The sequence below is a fragment of the Pezoporus flaviventris genome, unplaced genomic scaffold (genome assembly GCF_033815535.1).
Source record: "Pezoporus flaviventris isolate CSIRO_AGI_PZ_B2104156 unplaced genomic scaffold, CSIRO_AGI_Pfla_v1 ptg000013l, whole genome shotgun sequence".
NCBI classification, from domain to species: domain Eukaryota; kingdom Metazoa; phylum Chordata; class Aves; order Psittaciformes; family Psittacidae; genus Pezoporus; species Pezoporus flaviventris.
Window position 1 is genome coordinate 35,778,054 of NW_026892561.1, and position 21,487 is coordinate 35,799,540.

The 21,487-nt window shown below is 44.9% G+C and overlaps 1 long non-coding RNA gene across 4 annotated transcripts in view; it reads right to left on the bottom strand.

The window, feature by feature from the left end:
- Window positions 1-21,487, bottom strand: part of LOC133268940 (uncharacterized) — a 57,585-nt gene that overhangs the window by 23,728 nt on the left and 12,370 nt on the right. For 3 of the 4 annotated variants that reach the window (XR_009743229.1, XR_009743227.1, XR_009743228.1), the window contains exons 2-4: window positions 14,686-14,876; window positions 13,852-14,080; window positions 10,283-10,353 (exon numbers count right to left, since the gene is read on the bottom strand). This is a non-coding gene — a long non-coding RNA (uncharacterized LOC133268940). Of the gene's footprint in view, window positions 1-10,117; window positions 10,354-13,851; window positions 14,081-14,685; window positions 14,877-21,487 lie in introns of all 4 variants that reach the window. The other variant, XR_009743226.1, reaches the window with a different exon arrangement.

A 21,487-nucleotide genomic window follows, 5' to 3' on the forward strand; every position in this document is an offset into this window, starting at 1 on the left:
CCCTTTTCCCAGGTAAGAAGAGACAGGGCAAGAGGTAATGACCTCAAGTTGCACCAGGGGATGTTTAGATTAGATACTAAGAAAAAAAATTCTTCCCTGAAGGGGTTGTCAAACACTGGAACAGGCTGCCCACTGAAGTGGTAGAGGCACCATCCCTGCAGGGATTTAAAAGACATGTAGATGTCACACTCAGGGACATAGTTCAGCAGTTGCCTTGGCAGTGACAGGTTAATGGTTCTATCTTATTGTCTTTTTCCAAGCCAAATGATTCTATGATCAGCATTCATAGAATCATAGAATAGTTAGGGTCGGAAAGGACCTTAAGATCATCTAGTTCCAACCCCCCTGCCATGGGCAGGGACACCTCACACTAAACCATGTCACCCAAGGCTTTGTCCAACCTGGCCTTGAACACCAACCAGGGATGGAGCATTCACAACCTCCCTGGGCAACCCATTCCAGTGCCTCACCACCCTAACAGGAAAGAATTTCTTCCTTATATCCAGTCTAGACTTCCCCTGCTTAAGTTTTAACCCGTTCCCCTGGTCCTATCATACAGTCCCTAATGAAGAGTCCCTCCCCAGCATCCCTGTAGCCCCCCTTCAGATACTGGAAGGCTGCTATGAGGTCTCCACGCAGCCTTCTCTTCTCCAGGCTCAACAGCCCCAACTTTCTCAGCCTGTCTTCATACAGGAGGTGCTCCAGTCCCCTGATCATCCTCATGGCCCTCCTCTGGACTTGTTCCAACAGTTCCATGTCCTTTTATGTTGAGGACACCAGAACTGCACACAATACTCCAGGTGAGGTCTCACAAGAGCAGAGTAGAGGGGCAGGATCACCTCCTTCGACCTGCTGGTCACGCTCCTTTTGATGCAGCCCAGGATACGGTTGGCTTTCTGGGCTGCAAGCACACCCTGCCTGATCATGTTCATTTTCTCATCAACCAACACCCCCAAGTCCTTCTCCGCAGGGCTGCTCTGAATCTCTTCCCTGCCCAACCTGTAGCTGTGCCTGGGATTGCTCCGACCCAGGTGTAGGACCTTGCACTTGGCATGGTTAAACTTCATGAGGTTGGCATCAGCCCACCTCACAAGCGTGTCAAGGTCCCTCTGGATGGCATTCCTTCCCTCCAGCGTATCAACTGAACTACACAGCTTGGTGTCATGGGCAAACTTCCTGAGGGACCACTCAATCCCACTGTCCATGTCAGCGACAAAGATGTTAAACAAGACCGGTCCCAACACCGATCCCTGAGGGACACCACTCATTGCTGGTCTCCAGCTGGACATTGAGCCATTGATCACAACTCTTTGTGTGCAGCCATCCAGCCAGTTCTTTATCCACCGAGTGGTCCAACCATCAAATTGATGTCTCTCCAGGATGTCATGTGGGACAGTGTCAAATGCTTTGCACAAGTCCAGGTAGATGACATCAACTGCTCTACCCCTGTCCATCAGTTCTTTAGCCACATCATAGAAGGCCACCAAATTCCTCAAAACACACCAGGCTTTGCAGGACTACTTCTGTCTGAAATGGAAGCCTCAACCTCCACTGCAGTAAACGAGAACCTCCACAGAAGAGAAACAAGAGTCTTAACCTGCTGTGCTCTGTGTGACTGTTTAACTGCATTCATGAACCCATTGTCAGATACATGTCTGTGCTAGAGCCCTTCCCCAAAACACCAGCTGCCACTGCAGCAGCAAACATGAGCAATGATTACCCCATACACTTTTAGAAGCTCAGACAGATCCTAGATTGCATCCTGCAGACTGGATTCACAGCTCCACCTCAACATGCCACCTCATGGTTTATTGGGATGAGCTGCCTCCCTCTTTCTGCACACCACGCAATCTCACACTTACTGTTTTCACTCCTTTACTTCTAGGTTAGCTGTACCTTTGCTGAACAGAAATACTGCAGCTCCCAAGAAAGGAATTGTGACAAGTCACTTCAGACAACAACAGCAGCTGTGACTGCTAACACATGGTACAGTGAGGTTTCTGGACAGGGACTGTCATTCTCACTTTACAGACTGGAAAACAAAACCCTCCTGAAGGCAAGGACATAAAATGGCACTTTCTATGTGAACAGATCAGCTGCTTTTGAGTGCTAATCATCACCTGTGCTTGCTCTGCATTTACCACATTAATCCCATGGGAACACAGGAGGACAAAACATTGACCGTCTCCCCCCTTCTGCTCCGTAATGGTTACAGAACCCTTGTTCAGCCACCATACACCGTTTTATTGGACACCCTCTTTGACAAATCAGTTACATTATTAACTCAACTGAGAGAAACTCAAGGCAATTACTATACCTACACCCAGCCTAAAGTCCTCTGCTTCTTCTCCAGCGGGCTTTGTGTGCCTTGGCAATCACGAGTTGCAACTGTCCCATCACCGCAGTATTTCTTCATTGCCAAAAGAATTCAACCCTATTTATAAAGGCCCAGAGCTGCACAGATTACACAGTTTAATGTAAAGAAAACAGCCTGTGCCACAGGACTGATGGCATCCCTGCTCCAGGTAGAAGTCAGGGACATGTCAGGGACCCAGCGTGAGTTTTGGAGATAGCCTGCCTGAAGAAGACAGTGCACAGCCAGCTGCAGTGTGAACCTACAGCAGACATCCCCAGCCTGCACTGGGTGCAAGGCAGTTTACTCCACTGTCAGACACTGTCCACATGAAGACTTAGCTTAGGATAGCGTGTGAGCTATGTGTTCTAGCATTCTGCACATGGAGTTCTCCATGTGGAGATACTCCGAGGATGTTGGCTGTGTTGCAGAAGTGGCAGAAAGAGATTAGGGGAAAAAGAGACAGACAAACCTCACCATAAGTAAATCCCATCCTCCCAGCTCTGCTAAACCTTTCTGCTGTCCCCCAAAACCATGCCTCACCATGCACAGCCTCTGCACAGCCAAGCTAGCTCATGTCTTTCTGCCTCTTCTCCAGCTGCCTGCCTCACCTCTGTGGGGGCAGTCATCACATGGCAATACATCTGGGACTTCACCAATCTCTCTTAACAAAAACGACTTCCTGGAAAAGAGCTGCACTTGCTGAAACTTGGTCAAGATCAATGAGCATAGGAGAGTGAGACAAAGACTCAAACCCTTCTGATCTACACTACCCAATTCTGGTCACCACACACAAGCCCTGTTTTAGTTTTGCCGCTTCTCCCATTTAAATAAGTGTCCTTGACAAGCACACACTGGTTCCTCCAAACGCACAGTAGCCCCGGCTGTTTGCCAGACTGGAGTTCTCTATCTACAGATGGTTCAAATGGATTCCAACCTTTCCACTGCAGCCAGAAACACAATTTTTTTCCTAGGATTTCCTAAATCTTTTAATCTTATACCTCTGAAATCTTAAAGTCTATATTCATGAAGGGAGACTGAAGTGACCAAACTGTTGGTACCAGGGAGGGAAGAAATCCTATTATTTTATTCGTCGGTTGCAGTTCAGGACATCTCATTTCACAGACACCAGCCAGGAAAAGGCTTACATAAGAGTTAATACAGAGATTGAAGTAACTTACAGAGTATTTCACTAGAAGAAAACACCCTGCAAAACACAGAGGGAACTGTATCTGTGCACATTAGTCTTTCTGGGGAACAGAACAGCAGCTGGGACTGGTGTGATCTCACTATCTAGCAATATTAAATATCACTTAATACCAGAGAGACTTGGACATACCTGAGAGTTCAGTAAAGGGATAGAAGCACATGACATACAGGGAGAAGCTGAGAGCTGGGAGCACTCAGGCTTGAGAAGGCTTGGGGGGATTTTATCAATGTGTAAGTACTGATGGAGGGAGTAAACAGGACAGAGCCAGACTCTTCTCAGTGATGTGCAGTAACAGAGCAACAGGTGAGAGGCACAAACTGAAATACAGGAAGACCCATTCAAGCATAAGAGAAAACCTTTTTCCTGTGAGGCTGGTCAAACACTGGGGTGAGTTACTAGGGAGGTTGTGCAGTCTCCATGCTGAGGAAACACAACATGCCTGACAGCACTCTGCACGACCTGCTGCACTGCCCCTGCTTTGAAGAGATGAGTTGGACCAGACGATGCAGAGGCCCCTTCCAACCTCAACTGTCCTTCGATTCTGTGAGAAATGGGAAGAATGTGATTTGTTTAGTCTAGAAAGAGAAAGCTTCAGAGGGAATGTGACTAACAATCATATTTCTGTGATTTAAGATACCTCCCTCCCTCCCCCATAACCCCAAACTTCTGTACTTCAACTTTTTTTTTTCTTTCTGTAGCACGTGAAAGGCTCCAAAATGGCTTTGTAAAGACTCAGAAGAACAATGCATGATTTTGTAACTGGTACTCCAGTTACATTGGTAGACTTCATTATTTCAGACGTAGAAAACCTGATTAAAAAAAGTGAAAGTTGCCACCTTCTGAAAGCTGGAAACTGACATTTTATCAGTTTATGGTCAATGAAGACACAATTTAATCCAGACTATAAATTCCTCAGAAACTTCTTGGAGTTCTCAAAAAATTCTTTGAGTTCATCTAGTTAAAACTGAAGTCTGTAGAAGCATGGCTTTGTTATATACTGTTCAAATATGTGTGGTTTATTATAACCTGAGGTAAGCTGTGGTCATCTGAATTGTACCTATTAGATTCTCACTCTTCAGCACTTAGGTTAGTATCTTCTGTCTAGGTCCAGAAAACCATGCAGACCACTGAACAGAAGTGACAAACGCTCCCATGTGCCATGTGTTTCTGAAGATCAGCCTGTGGGAGGGCTGGCCACAGTGATATCCATTTGGCATTTGAGCAAACCTCAGCCAATAGTCACCAGACCTGGACCAGGGGAAGGGACTGGAGGACAAGCACAGATATTGCTCACTACCTTGCTCCCTTTTCCCTGATCAGCTGAACATAGACATTACAATCTCACCTACACAAGTTACAGCATAATACATATACAGTTAAGGAAAAGAGTCAAGGTGAAGCTTTAGTGCATGCTACCAGATAGACCAAAGTGAACAGGAAGCTCTGCCTCCTCTGTCAAGTTCAGACCACAGACATCTGTGATTTAAGCCCAACCCTAGACAGCACCAACAGTTAAACTAGTCTCCGCTGCAACCACAGTAGTTATCATAGCAAGAGCATAGAACTGTTTCACCAATCTTGTAAGTAAAAGTCAGGCTTACAGCCTGCAGTTACAAACACAGGATAAATATCTATAACATGTACCAACAGCCAGTTCACTGACATTATCTGACCCATGGCTACTGTTGATGGCATTACTGAAGGCTCTTGCCCTCCTTGTTATTAATAGCACAAAGACTTACTTTCATGATTTCCACAGTGTAATGAGATGAGTTACTGTAGGTACAGTCACTTTCTTATTGTTTCATTTGAGACACCAAGTACAAATGTTCCAACTCCAAAAATCTGTGTCTTGGCATGCTTCATAGAGTAAGAGAAGTGAAGCGCTGATCACCCACACATCCAGAGCCTTGCTACTCCACAGAGTGGTTAAGTCCATGCTGACACACAGGAAAGCTCAGCCAGGAGCAGACAGTGGCTTCACTAAAGTAGCCTTTACCATTTAGATGATAGAGCAGAGAACATTCAGCCTAAATGTCTTCAGCACATCCTTGCTCAGGTGGGGCCACCACTGCAAGAAGCTGGCAGTAAGCAGGAGAAGAATCTACTGACAGTGGTTCTCAAAAAAAAAAAAAAAAAAGGTGTACAGAGACAGATGGAGATCTGTGGGAGCCAGAGGGCACAGTCACTCTGTCTCACCATAAGCAGGCCACAAGCCAAAATGAAAATGCTCCTTAAAATAACAGAAAAGAAAAACATCCATTAAATTGGGTAAGTGGGGAGGGGAAAGCCACCATGACCTTGTTCCTTCCAGCAAACTAACTGGTTTGAGTCTTTCAGTATGTACAGTACGCACCAGACCTTGGCAGCGGAAAGTGGATGAACTTAACTTGCTGGTATAAATGTGCATGCTCCACATTTAAGCAGAAATCAAATACCCTACAAACACCCCAAACACAGCCTGAGAACAGAAAATTGTTGCCTAGCCCAATACCAGTTTCATTCCGGCTAAAGCCTGCATTGCAAATGGTGAATTTGTTTTCAAAAGCTTAGCAAAACATAAGTCAGTTTAATTATCTAGAAGCCAAATCTAGATAAGTGGTGCAAAGGGGTCACCTACTTGAAGCCCCGCCCTGCCACACACTATTCACAGGATACACCTTTATGTATTTTTAAAGTATTCCTTTATTTTACTCTACATTTGTCTTAATAAATTTATCTTCAATATTGGAAGTGGTGTTTCTGATACCACTGTTTCTACTGTTGTACTGAAGTTATGGAGATATCCAGACCAACATACTCTCTTAAGTCTATTACATACATTCAGCCTCACCTTGTCCTTTAGAAGGCACCTGACAAGTGACATTAGTCAGTGTTGCTATATACTCCATCACCTCTTGCTTTGTAAGAAAGTTGGAATGTGCCATGTACAATATGGGATGCAATAGGACAGCAGTCACTAAGGAAGGAGATTTAATTGACATGCAAGCTTGTGTCTGCCTAGCTGGCTGGAGATCCATTTGTGTAAAGTTTGTTGTTTTGTTTTTTTTTTCAAACACCAGCAGATAAACCCATGGCTACAGACAGAAAACTAACTTTTGCAGGTGGCAGCTTTTAGGGAACTGGTAATGAGGCACAGCCTGTTTTAGTGGCTGACACCTGCCTGTTAACAACTGAAAGGCACAGCCAGATGATGCAGCTATTGCAAGAGGAGACTGACCATCCCGGCGTAGTTCTCATTCAGCAAGCAAATGCATCAAATGATGCACAAACATTGTCTTACGCCTTCTTTGCATTTGTCCAGCATCTGGTCCAACAAGGCTGGTCTTTGGAGTAGATCCCACAGTCTCCAGAAACACAAATAACCACCAGAGATCACCACCATCATCTCACTGGCAGGTTGAGCATCAGGGCAAGCAGCTGAAAGAAAGTCAGGAGTCTTATTTACTTCCTTGGACTGAGCTCCAAATGGGCAACAAGCATATAAAGGGGCATGCAAGGACCCCACAGGTCCTCCTGGTGGGACCAGGACTCCCACAGGATGATGAGTGAATCTGGGAAGCAAGGGGTTTTGGGGAAGCACTGTGGCAACAGAGCAGCACAATAAAACCTGCTGCATCTAGAAGAAAGAGAAGCCAAAGCTCATGCCTGACAGGTGTAAGGTAACATACTTTACACTCCTTTGTGAACATGTGAAGCTTGTTTTCAATTTATACTAAGGTCTTCAGAGTAAGAAGCCAAGAGGCATAATATGACTTTGCTTTACATTTAATCTTTAATCCTAGTGTAACTTCCTGTAAGGAAATAAAAAGTCTGCTACTGTCATTTTTGTTGTTGCTCCTTATATGCCATCATAAATGTTGGAAACACGGAATTATACATAATATTGTAAGCATTATTTTCAACCAAACCAACTTTTAAGCAGATAACAAATAGCAACTTATGTACAAAACAGATAACCCCTACTGAATAATGTATTGTTGGGTTTTTTTTGCTATTGTAAGGTGCTTTACTTTCACCTAGCAGAAAAGTGAATTTGGTTTGAAACTAGTCAGTGGTAGAAAATGAACAGATAAAGCAAACTAAAAACAAGTTATCTTTTTTCATTTAAAATATATGTTGTTTCCACTAATATGGCAAACAATTACTAGTGTATCTCTGTAAGCAAGGACTATCCCAGAGTCTTGCCAAAACCAGCCAAGCAAACCAGAGGCTTCTTGGTTGTGCAAACAGATTGATAACTTAAGAGTAAGCAGAGATCTTTAATGTCTGTTTGACTGTAGAAATAAGGCAAATTCTCACAAGGTTTCATTTCATATTATGGGCCAAAATCCACACTTAACATTAGCAGGAGACACTTGTAACAGCCTGGGAAGAACATTACAATGACACACCTGAGCCCCAGGACTTGTCTTGCTGCTTCCATCCACCTCCCTCTGCCAGTGCAGCACCAGCAGTAGAACATGGCAGGACAGCATAGCACCCACTCTGAGGTGGAAGAGTGGCACAGGGACTTTCTACAGACCAAGAGGTGAAAGAACTCTACATAGGTCCATGTAACGTGTATGTACTTGCTTCTCTTGTGACCCGCATTGTTGCCAGGTTGCAGGCTCAAACGTACTCAAATAAAAAAGAAATAATTACCATCCTCCCCTCCCCCCCCGAAAAAAAGTCACTGTTTTACATTTCAAATTCTTGTGAAGAAACCATCCTGTATATGCAAAAAATAGATCAGCCCAGATTCACAACCACATTTTGTATATAAACAGAGCAAGCTTGTTCAATCTTGGATTTGTCCCATTTTCAGTATTTTTCTAGTTTTGCCATGTTCTTCCTAAACTGTGGATCCAGGAGTGCAATATTTTAGATGCATTCCAATCACACACATACTGTGGTGCTCCTCTTGTATTTTCTGTACCCTCTTCCTGTATGCACAGGGACATTTACTTGCAAATACAGCATTTGCAATAGCTCTACCTGCTGTCAAGGCTTCACGTCACAACTGTTTCCAGGAGTTTATAGCATTGCCAGACTACAGCTGTTCTGCCTGTGTTTTCCATGCCAAGAATCTGTCTCAAAGGGAAGTCTTTGGATTTGCAAAAACCAAATCAGATGTTTCTAAGAACAAGAAGGGGGGGGGGGGGGGGAGGGGAAACACAGTACTTTAAGCACAAAAGCATTAGCAACTGCAACCTCAGAGAAAGGTTCTACAGGCAGGCAGAAGAGGAACCAGTAGGCCACAGATAAGCAAAATAGAGAAAGCAAGTACTGCAAACTACTGTACTGCATACACAATGCAAATTCTTCCCAAAGGAATTATCTAAACAGGGTTAAATATTTCACCGGGACTAATACTTTATTTTTATAAATCAATCTGCATAATGTAAGCTGGCATTCTTCACATTTCAATTTTGCTTACAGTCATAAAACTAACTCTGCAAACCATCCCCAGCTATATGTTATTTTTATACCTAAGAGCACAGAGTGATGGAAACTTGGCAGGACAGATCTGACTGAGAGAAAAATTGTTCTACTTCCCAAACATACCAGAACACAACCATGCTCCACAGTCTGATTTTAAAGCAGTAGGATGAAAGTGACTCAGCCTACATTAAAATTAGAGGTACGATGAGATTGAGACTGCAAGATAAGTACTGAATTAAATGCATTTTTACTTGACTTAAAGAAGCTTTTTCATTAATGACTGGTGAAGGAAATACTGGAAACCTAACAGCTTTAGAAGCCTGTGAAATTGTCAAACCCACAAGGTGTTTTATGGACCTGCGAGAGCCACCTGCCACCGCTCCTGTAGGAAAGCCAGAAGCAACAGAGCACAGGGGCTGTACAGGGCAAAGATGGTGCTGTGGGTCTCATTCCCTGCAACACCATGGTCAGGCACTCCCAGCCTCAAGCTGCTGGTGCAGGAGGATGAGGCCAAGACTAGATGAAATAGGACAGTAGCTGCACCATACCACATACATGCCTATTGGCAGTGGCATCCCAGCTGCAAGCACTCCTGCTGAAAGCCTCTGCAGCCCCGTTTACCGGGATCCCCATGGTACTTTTCCCAAGCCTACCTCTTCCCCTGACCACTGCGAAGCTGTCCCAGCCCTGGCACCCTTGCCCCCCAACCACAGCAGGTAGATGCTGCAGGCTGGCAAGCAAGCACCGGTCTCCCCACTCTGCAGCGCTCCAGCAACAGCCTGAACTGCATGGCACCACCACACACCAACAAAAGATTTTCTCGAATCCAATACTGACACAACTTACACAGCTGTTAGTTTGCTCACGGCAACCCTGACAAGCTTTTCTGTATCTTCTGTTGCTTTTCTTTATGTTCAGAGACAGCAGCATAGTGTTTCTGGAGCCTTTGATAATGAATACATATTTAACCTCACCCATACATATATACACACACACATTTTTAAATATACATAAAAAATATAAATCCCTCCAAGATTTCAAATGTTAGATAAAAAAGCATTAGCTGGAAGAGTTCACTAGGCCAAATGACCAGATCAAGACATACCCATTCTTCCAGATACACTACTTACAGCAAGGAGGAATATGTAACCGCCTAGTGTTTCTGCCTGCTACCTCCCCAGGCTCTTCCTTTCTCTGACAGAAAACCCTCCAACTGGCCCTGTTTTGTTCTGTAGTACATTTATATTCAGCTCCTTTGCCTCAACTGAATTCAGGTGCATGCAGGCATTTGGCACCTGCATGTGGGTATTGCTCCTGGTGAGATTTCTGTAGGTTCTTCATTGCCTAGGTTTCTTTCTAATAAATCCTAAAGAGCAAATTAGAAGCAAAAAAAAAGAATAGAGAAATTCTTTCAATTATTTTCTGCCTTTCTGCAATATGCATACACACATTCTTGCTACATAAGAATTCTTCATACACACAAGAAATGTGAGAAATCAACTGCCACCAAAGGACTCTCTGTCTCCCAACATGGGTTAACAAAGACCTGCCCAAGTTCATGTTTTGAATGGTTTGCACAAGTAACTTGCAGTTTCCTCCTTAATAGGAGGACACAGAGGACAGTACCGTTATAAATTACTATTCCATCCATACGGTTGTGCTGGCTGCCTCCCTACATCTCTAGTACAAGCTCAGAGAGCCACTGACCTGCTGAACTGGCACCATACTCAGGAGATCAGGATGACAGGCAGAGCTGGGGTGCCCAGCTTTTTGTGCATGGATCGTTTTTACTACCCAGCACTGAATGATTGTGGTGCGTAAGAGAGGACAAGAAACCACAGGCCACCAGCATTTTGATGCTAACAATTTAAAAAAATCAGCAAGACTAAATGACAAAGAATCTGTTACTGACTGAACAACATAGAACCTTGTTTATCTGGATGGACATGTGTGAAATAAAGGTACCTACAAAAATAATTTGCACCAGCCACAGTGTTTGAAAGGGGTGCTCTCCCTGTTGTCTGTGAGGGAAAATAGAGGCCAGACAGTAATGGGATGTGCAGAATTGGAACAAGTGCTGGCACCACGCAGTGTGAAATGGCCTGAAGCCACCAGCCCTGACAGCTATTGGGCACTCCTGCCACTGTCTGCACACAGGATTTCTGACTTAGCGGAACAATACAAAACACAACATAAATGCAAGTTAGCAATTGCAATACACAGTTCAGTCCCCATACCAGCGTGATTCCCTGATTCCCATTGCCATTCTCCATAGTACACTCACTGTCACAACACTGGGCATCCCCAAACAGGGATATGTGGGTTGATGCCAGCTCAAGCCTGTTGTTCTTCAGAATTCCCCTGTTAGCTGTTCAGATGTTTTATCCTAGGTTGGACTGAGCCATATAAGCACTCCTCCCCCCTCCCTTGCCAGCATGGCTAACTCAGGGAGACATTTACACCCCCAGTTGATTTACTCAGCTGTTGATATCTGTTTATTTAAAACAAAGGCCACCCTCCCATTCCGTTCACGCTGAGATAAAGTCAGCTTCTTTGCATTACTCTGAGGGTCTTGTCACCCTTGCCTGTCTCTACTGAGTGCTCTTCCCCTGTGGGGCTTATTCACAGAGCCACTGTCTACCCTGCAGGGTTTACTCAGTCACATGCTTTCTGGAAAATTCATCTGTCTGTCGTACTGACTTCTTGAAGGGGGAGGCTACAAGCCAGGAACAAGCAGAGGGATGCTTGCGTAAATGCCAAGGGTGATTTTGTGGGAAAGTTTTACACCCCAGCCCTTGTCCTCCAGAAAACTAAAGGAGGCTATGTGCTTGCCAGTGCACACATTCACCTCCTGTGCAGTAGTGTGGGGTGTGACTCTGCCTTCAGTCATGTGGAGCCCAGCTGGAGCTGTGTGACTCAACACAAGGGCTGGTGGGACACAGGAGCTGCGCAAGAAGCTTCTGACCCTCCTGCACACAGCCCTTCCACCCACCACCGCTGGCAGGAGCGCAGAAGTGCTTACCCAGCAGGTACCCACAGGTCTGCACCTCTACTACTTTGGCCACCCAGCAAGGCGATGGTGGTTCCTCCAGAAAAGTCTCAAGGAGAAAGAAAATGAATCTCAATTACTTGATGGGACCTATATGCCGAATTTTGAGGGGCAAAGCCCCTCGGGTTCTGTTCATCCAGCCAGTCCTTGCCTTCACAAGTCCTTGTGGCTTCACGTACAGACTTGCAAGAAAGCACGGTTATGCATGTTTCATAGCAAACCATTGTAAGAGGGTGAATAGGAGAACCAAACCCTCCGAGGCCAGCTGCTGCTATAGCTGGAGGGGGTGAATCATGCTTGTTTCAGAAGCAGTACCCTTAGCCCGGAGCTAAAAGAAGCAAAGCAGGGAGTAAGGTAGGGCACTTGCTAGGAAGAATGTCATCAGTTGCATTTTTTTATTTGTTTTGTTGTGGGTTTTTTTGATGCTTGTCAGCTATTACCACTAAATAGCAGAGCCTGTGACAATACAGAGAATATAATTGTTTTGCTCTTGAGAATACAGGGCAACATTGTCACCCAACAAGAACAAACGTGTTGGGTTGTTTTAATTCCTGGCATAGCTGGGCATGTCTTATCTCTGGCTTGAAAAAATGGAAATGCATAATGAAGACAGCCCGTTGTCTTGTTAGGTAACTACACACAACTTTCACCACAGGATGGGAGCTGTTGGCAAGATGTGGTATCAGTACAGAGATACCTCATATTGCCAGCTAAATAGATCTGTCACATTTCTTTCTGCAAATGTTATGTCTACTACTACTACTACAAATAGCACAGCTGAGTGATAAAACTTAAAAAATGTGAAAAATATTTTCTCTATTTTCAAGTCTGTTTGCCTTGTGAATCTCACACCATTTTGTTTTGTCAAACCCATGTTTCAGGCCCACAGGGCCAGCACTTCTCTGACCTTCACACCCGTGCTCATCATTAACAAGCAGCAGAGCTTAAAACAGGCTTTGCAGCAACTCACATGGGACAGAGAAGGCAGTCTTGTTAGGTATCTTTTAACTAAAAGGAAACAGGAATAAGATAACCGTATACAAGAATATTGCTCTAAAAACACTAAAACATGCTCTTTAATGACTGTTGACTGAGGCCTGGCCCTAGAGAGACTGAAAGAATTTCACATTGCCAGAACCTTCCTTCCACGAATAGTCATACTGATTTCATGTACTTCTTTAGGATCAGGTCTTAGATGACTCTATTTTTAACTACATGAAGAGCTAGCAAGTTTAAAACACCTTAACCCTCCAGCTGAGTCTATATAGATTTGAAAGTAATTCTATTCTGCACATAATTCATGTGTGTATCAATCAGCAAAGAGTAAACAGCAAGTGCTGCAGTAAGTCTCATGTCACTAATTTCATGGCAGTACAGAAATATGCTACTGTAAATTAACTAGTACATTATGGTGCGTTATAAATAATTAAAACTAAAACTGCAATTGACAAAATGGATGAAGTAAGAACATTCTGTAATCCACTGTTCTTATCCTACTTTATAATTTCCTTACTTGGGTAAACCACTAAGTATAACTAAATATTTAAGCACAGGAAGGAATTAATTAGTATAATTTATTAATTTGGAAGGTACCTTGATCAGAAAAAAATTAAAACATGTTAAAACATACACATAAGCCACTCTCAGATAAAACAGCAACCTGCACACCATGCAAAATAACCCAGTCCTTTACCATCTTTCACAGATCTCCAAGGTGAAGCCAAAGGGAGCATACTACAGGAGTGGTGAGTGACCCAGGACACAGCATTGCTGCTGACTGTGGGACATCAAGAACTAAGAAAGACCCCATTGTACCTGATCTTAGAGGGCAAGGGAAAGAGATGGACTCCTCCAGTCACCCCAGTTGACTGCTCCTGATGTTCAAGGAGGTGCATAGGAACTATAGGTCTCCCCATTAGCCAGGCTTTTCCTCAGCAGGATCTGTTTTACAGCATTGCGTGCAAGTCTGACAGCTGAATGCAGGGCACATGAGAAACAGATTCTGCTTTGGCATCTGAATTAGAAGCAGTTCAGCTTTTGAGACCTAGAGATGAGAAGAGACAGATAGGTGGACAGCATATGAGTGATATCACTATATCTTTCAGAGGAATTTTTTAAAGCAGACCAAAAATGCTTTCATGCAACTTCTTAGAACTCTGTGTGCCTCACTACTTTAATCAATAGCAAATGTCAAATTGTTTTTGCAGAGGTTTTGTTTTTGTTTTTTTTTATTCTTTAGTTTCACTGAAATAGGGGGTATCTTTTTTTAGATAGGCATAAAACAGGCTGACAAAACCTGCTGCTTCATTATCTCCATGTGAATTCCATATTCTGCTCCTCCACTCTCTGCCTTCTCCTCTGTCTTCTCTGAAGTACCACAGAGCTCTCCATCAGCTTTTCTTTTTCTTTCTTTTTCTTTTGAATTTGCTGGTATTTATTTACAGAACAAAAAGCTTTATCAATTAATGTACTGTTTATGCTGTCTGAGCTAGCCCTGACCTTCACTGACAGAGAACAATCCCTACTGACAATCAGGGCCAGACCCTGCACTATTTTCTTGGTGCAGCACCATGGAGGTGGGTGTCATTGCCCACCTTCCCCCTCCAAAGCAGCAGGTGGGAGGATGAGGGATAATGTCCCAGGACAAACCTTCAGGGGGAATTCCACTTGTGGAGAGGGCTCTGACCATGTTTCTGTAACATCCAAGGGGGTTCCTACACCTCTGGAGTCCACCATGGCATGGAAGGATCCTCACTGATGCTGCCTTGGCTGGGTCCACAGGCATCCCTGGGGTGCTGGCTTGATGGCAGACTGCACCCACCTCCCCATCTGTGTGAAAGCTGAGAGGTGGAATGGAAAAGCTGTAAGTATCTGTGTAACCTTGACTTGTGCTGTTACATTGGAGCAGACAGAAATCATGAGAGACAGCAATCCTCTTGCTTCACAGCATAAGGAATCTTCCACCCAGCAGAGCAGGGGCACAAACAGCAAGTGAGAATGGCCCAGAGGAAAAGCTTAGTTCTAACTGATTGGAAAAGGGATCCTCCACCCATCTGTTACTGCCTACACTTGCTGCAGCACCTGTACTTGGAGGCTGAGCAGAGGACCCGACAGCCTGTTCTGGTAGAAGACACTCCACAAGCTACCTCAGGGAGTCTCTGGACGAGACTCATCAGGCATTGGGCAATGCTGGGAGAGAACAGGATGCTCCTATAGGGATGCACTTCCCTAAGAGACCTTGACTTCTGGACAAAGCCTTGTAGCTGAGAGCAGATGCCTGTAATACCACCCTGGCATGGATGATGACACCAGTGGGTTTGTGCTGGGTATAAGCAAAGACACTTTATAATTGTAACTTTCTAATAATAATGATGGATTAAGCCCATCTTTGCTAATCTACCAGGACATAATAGCTGACATAAGACTCCTCCCAAGCCGCAATGGGTGCTCACAGCTCTTTGAGCCAGAGATTGTTAAGCACACAGTTAACTCCCACAGACTATTTCCTTCTTTTTTTTGCAACCATTTCTTTAGGCAAGTCTCTCCTGATACTGCAAAAATTCATTTTAATCAATTTAAAATTAATAAAGAGAGTGAAATCCTTAGGGCCTGAAAGCTCCAATCTCTGCCTTGCTGGAAGTGATGAGTCAGCTTGAGCACGGCCGCCATGGAGCCTGTTTAGGGACGCCTCCAAGGAGCTGCCGCTGCGCTGAATTAGGTCACTTGGTTTGCTATTTACAGAGGGGCAGCCGTCTCTGCAATTGGAAGTTTTCTTCCCCCGATGTGAAAGCTGCTGTACTCTGACAGCACAACCACTGTGACACCTCGCTGTTGCACAGCTGCTGTGGCTCTCTCCTGTGCATTCACTGGTCAGGAGCATGACTGAGCCTCTGAGAGGAGGGAAAGGACCTTGGCCACCGGCAGCAGGACATGCAGGGTCCCATCTCACTCCTGAAGTGCTGCAGAGTGTCTCTGGAGGGGGACTCTGGACTCCTGCCTTGGTTACTAACCCAGACTCTGCCTGGGCCAGGAATGGAAACCAGCAACCCTGCGAGCCAGTCCTCCAGCTTGTGCCTCCACTCAAAGCCAAGACTCAGGCCCAGGCCCGGCTCCACTCAGTGCACAAGAGAACACGTGCTCCTCGGCGCCAGAGCAGAGCCGCAGTACTCCCTCGCTAATCACCCGGGTCTAATTGCTGTGCCAGGGTTCTAACAGGCAGCTCCTACGCCAGCTCTCCAGGGGATTAACATTAAGCCTCTGCTTTTTGCACTGATGCAGCAGATGAGGAAAAGCAGTTCCCACCTTGCATGCCCAGAGCACATGAGCCAGTCACCTCCGTGGGTCACAGCAGTGCTTGGATGCCAGCAAGCAGGCAGGGCCAGCCTAGGGCAGCAGCGGACCCAGCAGCAGCACGAGGCTGGTGTCATGGGCTTTTGGCAAGAAGAAACGCTCTGCCCTACTCCTCATGTCCAGTGCCAGGGGATAATGGAGGCTGAGGAGCTCTTACAGTGCTTCTGCAGCATGAAACCTCCCGGTCTGTAACAGGGGAGCAGCAACAGCATTGATGGAAGGGCAGAAGCCCTCACAAACTGCCCATGACATCCCTCTCTACCTCCTGACCAGCCTCAGGCTTCCTCAGCACATCCCTTCTTGGGCCCCCCAAGGAAGGGCACAGGGATCCCTAACACTGAGGGCCATTCCCTAAAGGTGCACAATGCAACTGCTGCTCTCCTGGGCTGGGAAAAGGGGTCAGGAAAGCTATGTGCCAGCCCTTTCAGGAACAGCCAGGCTCTGCTGGAAGCAGAAAGGCTGCCCATCAGCTGGCAGCTATGCCTAAACCCCAATCTGAATCACCACCAGTTTCCTGCACTTATCTAAAACCACTGGTGACTTGCCTTGGAAAAAACAAGTATACAGTGTCCTGCAGCAGCTGGCACCACCTCTGCATCCCTGCCCAGCTCTCCTCCAGCATGAAGAGGACTGGCCACACAGGAAAGCAGAGAAGTCAGCTCAGTTCCCCTTGCCCCAGCAGCCACCCTAACTCTCCTATCATGCTGCTCGATTTTGTTCCTAGGTGCCATTTGCCTGATGTCAGTTATTCCTCCCCTGTGCTGGAGCACTGAGAGAATCAGACACAGTGAGGGTGTCCCATTGGTGAGGGAGCAACATGCAGTGCTCAGCAGGGCTGTAGGACCGGGAACAAAGCAGTCAGAAAGAACTGCTTGCGCTTTCTCAAAAGCAGGTTCACTTCCCCTACTAGCAGTGGCTTCAAATAACAAGATGCCTTGAGTAATTAACTGAATGTTCTTTGGATAGAGCTTGTAAAAGGAGCTTATACATATTAAACAAGAAAGATCTACTGTCTATAACTTGTTCTTTACTAACAAACAAAAGGTTTGGACTAAATTCATTTTAGAGCCAACTTTACAAGGGCCTTACGCTGAAATTATTCAGTAGAAAGAACTGAATGGAGCCCAGAGCATTTATGAGGGGCCGACCACAAAAAGCAAGGTTTGTGGTAGGATTGTTTGTTTTTTTAAGAAAATCAAATACTCTCTCTTTTCTGGCATTAACATGACAGAGCTGCAAAGATTTAGCAGTAGCACTGCATTCGCCTCCAAGGAACACACAAAACAACTGCTTCCTTAGTTAGATCAGCTGCTGGAGCAAGTGCTACAGTTGCCATTATCAGAGCTGAAAGTGGAAAAGGAATTCCTCATTAATGCACTGAAGAACAAAGGATCTTCTCTGTAACAAGGGCCTGTATAGTGCTGGTGCTGGGACTACAGTATCTTTGCATTCTGACATACTCTTGCCCAATGTAGCCTGCTGTTCCATCAGAAGTAACAACTTGGTTGTGAAGCAAATTAATTCTACTCTATCAATCGCTGTTTTTTTCCACTTGCAACAACAACCAAAATCCAATGTTCTATCATCAAAATAAGGTAATCACAGCAACATGGAGCTCTTCTAGGTAGAAACACAAAAGGTACTAACCACATCATTATTACATAAGACTCAGATGCTCCACTGTATTTGGCTTATACTGCAATAGCTGGCAGTTAATACTGCTGTGGGGTCTGTGAAAAATGGCATGAAAGGAAACATAGGCAAAATGTTTATTTAAATGAGTTTGTTTTGGTACCACCAGAAAGAGAAAAAAAAAAAACACTCAAAAACCTGCCTGCGCAAACCAGTATTTAGCCCTTTAAAGGCTAAATGGCATTTAAAGAATAGAAGAGCTGCTGCTCTCCTGTTCCTCTGCCCTGCATCTCGTATTATATTCATGTGGGAGCAGGCAAAAGCATCCATGGCACGTAGCAGCAAGAGGCACCAGGAACACCTTAGGAGGCCAGCACAGGCAGAGTTCACCAACTCCCATCCCCTAAACAACCCAGCTCAAGAAAACACAAAGGAGACCTCCCCCAACAACAGGAATGAAGCCCGAGAAGATGACTACTACAATCCAGCAATTCAATGCTAGTCAAACACATCACCAGTAAACTGTTAAAGGCAGACATATGCTTCTGCTACGGAGAGAAAGCTTTGATGATGGGATCTTTCCCAGCTGTTGGTAACAGGCTCAGTACAAAAGGTCAGACTGGGAGTTAGTCACAACACAGGGCTTTTTGCGCTCCTGGCAGACTGTTGGACATGAGCTATTCTGGACATGAACTCAAATGCAAGTGGTACATGACCTGGGAATACGCAGAGACAAAATGTCTACCACAGAGAGAAGAGCAATTGGAGGTTGGACTAGGGTCTGTTTAGAACTCAATTCCTGCTCTAACATCCTCTTTCTCACAACAGTCTTCAGAAGGGTTCAGCCACTTCAGGGACCCAGAGCTCTAACATTCCTGCTTACCAGCTGCCTAAACTCACAAATGTCAGCATTTCTGAACTTACAGTCTCGAGAGACCCAGATCTTCTGAATATACTGGGAAGCATATCAGCTTTAACACTGCAGAGCAGCCTAGTGTCTATTTTATGCCTAAGCCTCTCATATGCAAGAAGTGGTTTTATCTCTTCCAGAGAGGAGCAAAGTGACAAAATTATTTCCTGCTCACCTATTTAATATTCAGCTGTGAGAGACAAAAGATTTTTGCTCACTGAAGAGAAATAAAGATGAACCAAAGTGACTGAATGTATTTCTTTCTTTTAAATTATTAATTTTTTTTATTTGTTTTAATTATAGAAATTGAAGCCCTGCTTCATTGGAAGGCTGCAGGGTGACTAAGACCCAGTGCAATGGTACACGACAGAATAAACCTGTAAAGTTTGTGTGTGAGATTTCAAAAAGATTTCCTCAAATGTCACACACTGAGCACCACAGACGCTCCTGATATAAATAACAGAATTATCCAAAGAAACAAACAAAGCTTTCTTTACCTATCAAAAAGAAGGTGAGAACATAATGACAATTTATGTGCATTCTTTGCAGGCCATGTCTAACTGGATGCTGCAAACAACTGCATGCCTTGCGGAGGACTTCCTTACATCCTGCCTGTCCTATCTGTATACTCCTACTGGGCAAACCAAAGTCTCTGAAAAGATAGGCCTGGATGAAGATCAGAATTCAAGGTTGGATTTTGTAGTGAAGCAATAAAGAAAAAATTCAGTGCTTTAATGGCAAAATTATGAGTGTCATAATTTCAGTTCCCAACTTCTGTTTTTTTTTTTTCCTATTACTGAGATTAGATCAGAGTAAAATGCAACCATCAAAGCACTGTCATAATCAAAGAACAGTTCCTATGCTTTCTTTTCTTGGCCATTTAACATAGCTTGCTGGGAGGAAAAAACCCACCCCATTAATGCTCGAAGAGGAGCAACCTCAGGTTTAGGTCATAAGTTGCTTTCTGTGGTTTGGTTGCCACAGCTACTGTGGACCTAGTTCTGTTGAATCGCAAATCATTCAGAGATCAGGAGTGGTATCATCACAAGGAACAGTACACAACCAGATTCAGGACCTGGGTGGTTACAGAACATGTCTCTGTTTGCCCTTTCTACTTTTCACTCACAGTGCTGTCATCCTGCCTGACTGCCAACACAACAAAAGGAAAGAACTTCATACTTTTTCAGAAGCAGTATTTGTAAAGAGCGTTGTCCTCAAGTGTCTGATGCATCCAACTCCAAAAGCATCTAATACAGCAGGTAAATAAAACATTACAAAAAATGGGCAAGCAGAGATTTTAATAAGAATTAGTAATTATCAGGAAGTCAGAGCTTCCCTCCCATTGTATGCTAACACATACTGCTCCGGACTTATAGTATTACTTTGGGTTTACACCACAGAGGTGCTGCTTCCTGGCTTGGTTTCATTAGCCTGATCCCTGTAACTTGTAAAGAACATTCCAAGTAGTTTATTTATCACAGATTTTTTTCTTCCTGTGAAACTGTAATTTATCACAGAATGGTTAGGGTTGGAAGGGACCTGTATCACACTATCACAGTATGCTAGAGATTGGAAGGGACCTCAAGAGATCATCTAGTCCAATCTCCCTGCCGGAGCAGGAACACCTAGATAATGTTACACAGGAATGTGTCCAGGCGGGTTTTGAATGTCTCCAGGGAAGGAGACTCCACAACCTCCCTGGGCAGCCTGTTCCAGTGTTCTGTCACCCTCACTGAGAAGAAGTTTCTTCTCAAGTTTAAGTGGAACCTCTTGTGTTCCAGTTTGTACCCATTACCCCTAGTCCTATCATTATTTGCCTCTGAGTAGAGCCTGGCTCCATCCTCGTGACACTCCCCCTTTATATATTTATATACACTAATAAGGTCACCCCTCAGTCTCCTCTTCTCCAAACTATAGAGACCCAGCTCCCTCAGTCTTTCCTCATAAGGGAGATGCTCCACTCCCTTAATCATCTTCGTTGCCCTGCGCTGGACTCTCTCCAGCAGCTCCCTGTCCTTCTTGAACTGAGGGGCCCAGAACTGGACACAATATTCCAGATGCGGTCTCACCAGGGCAGAGTAGAGGGGAAGGAGGACCTCTCTCGACCTACTAGCCACCCCCCTTCAAATACACCCCAGGATGCCATTGGCCTTCTTGGCCACAAGGGCACAGTGTTGGCTCATGGTCGTCCTGTCGTCCACTAGGACCCCCAGGTCCCTCTCCCCTACACTGCTCTCTAACAGGTCGTTCCCCAACCTATACTGGAACCTGGGGTTGTTCCTGCCCAGATGCAGGACTCTACACTTTCCCTTGTTATATTTCATCGTTATTCCCTGCCCAACTCTCCAGCCTGTCCAGGTCTCGCTGGATGGCAGCACAGCCTTCTCGCGTGTCAGCCACTCCTCCCAGCTTAGTGTCATCAGCAAACTTGCTGATAGTACACTCAATTCCCTCATCTAAATCATTGATGAATATATTAAATAATACTGACCCTTGAGGCACTCCACTAGTTACAGGCCTCCAACTAGACTCTGCCCCATAGACTACAACTCTCTGGCT